Source organism: Pongo abelii, chromosome 2, assembly GCF_028885655.2.
Source record: "Pongo abelii isolate AG06213 chromosome 2, NHGRI_mPonAbe1-v2.0_pri, whole genome shotgun sequence".
In the NCBI taxonomy this organism is placed as follows: Eukaryota; Metazoa; Chordata; class Mammalia; order Primates; family Hominidae; genus Pongo; species Pongo abelii.
Window position 1 is genome coordinate 117,329,220 of NC_085928.1, and position 1,994 is coordinate 117,331,213.

The 1,994-nt window shown below is 45.1% G+C and overlaps 1 non-coding gene across 1 annotated transcript; it reads right to left on the reverse strand.

Moving 5' to 3' along the window:
• Window positions 1–1,541: 1,541 nt before the first annotated feature.
• Window positions 1,542–1,645, reverse strand: LOC112132923 (small nucleolar RNA U13). The gene has a single exon (XR_002914624.2). It is a non-coding gene; the product is annotated as a small nucleolar RNA U13 (small nucleolar RNA).
• Window positions 1,646–1,994: the final 349 nt, after the last annotated feature.

The following is a 1,994-nucleotide window of genomic DNA, read 5'->3' on the forward strand; positions in this document are numbered from 1 at the left end:
AACTCCATAAAATTCCTATAGAGGCACAATTACTGACTCAAACAAAAGCTGCCTTTGACTGTTGAGAGAGGAGTGTCTGGATCAGAAGGATCAATTTTCTGATGAATCAGTGAGCAATTCTGAGTGGAACTAATCAGGCTTGTGTTGTGTCACCCTTTATTTATAACCCACGGTTCAGTGATCTGAAATCTGACCACTCCTCCTCTGACTTCCCCCGACCTCCTTCTACTTTCCTAACATGTGTGCAAATGTACCACATGTGTACACACACAGAGAAATACAAAGATGAAGAAAAGCATTTTTCAGAAACAAGAAGGCTCAGAGAGATGTTAGAGCCTTCCTGACAGTACTGGAAACAACAAAAGATGCAAGGGGGTGATGGCCAGTGGAAGTAATTTAACTCCTCTGCCTCCAGGGAATCACAAGGTCTCAGGAAAACAGCCATGAGTAACAAATTAGCTCCCCAGCAAGGCAAATTCCTGGAGGATTAAAGACAGAGAGTGTTCCCGCAACATTTCTAGTTACTAATGCCTAGGGATAGGAAGGGCAATCAATTAATTTTTCCCTCAGGATTCCAACTGAGGTTGTCCCATAAAGTATTGGGTCATATTTCCAAAGCCACGTTAGGTCAGGCCTTGGTTACCCATCACATTAGTTGAGATTATATTGGTTTCAGGGAAGAAAAGGAAACTTTGGCTGACTTAAACAAAAAGGAGGATTATTGGGAAGCTCCTCTGGGCTTTGATGAAATCAAAAAGAAGCTGGATAACCACAGCTCAGCAAGGGAAGAAAATGAGAACCAGGAGTTCATGGTTGTGTTGCCATTGATATGATTCTGTTTCAGTGTGCCCAGGCTCTCTGGTTCTTTGGGATAAAAGGATCTTATGGGCCCTATGACTTAGCTTGGGTTCCCCAAAGGCAGAGGGATTCTGGTGTGATGTACGGAGAGAGTGCTCTCAGGAGAAATCCGTTAAGGGAGTGAGGGAAGCAGGGTGGTACAGGAGACAGAGCTAAGCAAGCCTAGCCTCAGCCTGATCCGGTGGTGGGACCTGGAGAGTGAATGACACGACTGAGTTATCCCACTTTGAAGCAATGGTGTTCCTCTCCTTCCAGGGGGAGAACATACTTTCTCAAGCATTTTTGGGCAAGATGATTCAATAGCAGGGCCACCTGTGAGGTGTTCGTAGCCAACATTCACAGCAGCTGGGGGATGGTGCACTGCCTAGTCAAGGAGCTCTGGGCAGAGCACCAACAGAATCCACTGCTCCTGGCTTGGGTAAGGTATCCACTTAAGAGCAATTAGCCATTGAGAGAGAGGCAAAACCTTGAAGTCTAGACATGGCAGCAGGAGCTATTTCCAGAGGAAAGTGAACAAGAGTGATGGTAAGTTATACCAAATGGTGTCCACAGTACCCACTTGAATAACTTCTACTGAAAATGCTCTCCTGGCCAGTGTGTACGACTGGCCAGGTGTTTCTTCCTCAGTAAGAAGAGTATTTCCCAGGCACTTAACATAATCTCCTTTTTTTTTGTTTTTCTCACATCAGTCGGGTAATATGTCGACATGGTAATAAGGTTCGAGGGTGGCGCATCTCACACATGGGCAGGAACACCCAATCATCATGCTCATGAACTACGAAAGGATCATCTCTGTTTTTTCAAAAATCCCTCAAACATTGTTTATTATACAAGTAAACCCCAATTCTCATAACGAGCTTATTGGTAGGATTTCTGGTAGCAAGCATGGGTACCAGGGTCTCTTGATTTTTTGGATTAGTGGTGGTGGAGGTCAGCCACCAGAAGGGTCCGGTCATACTGTATGTCTTTGATCTTTGTCTTAGATCTCCTCCTTGGAAAACTCATCCACATACTTCTGGTAATAGAACACCAGGGCTTTGAAGCTGGACTGATGGATAGCATATATCTAGGCCATGTGATCCCCACCCTTCACATGGACATGTCCATGCCAGCAAATAACTCCTTGTCCGGAAGCA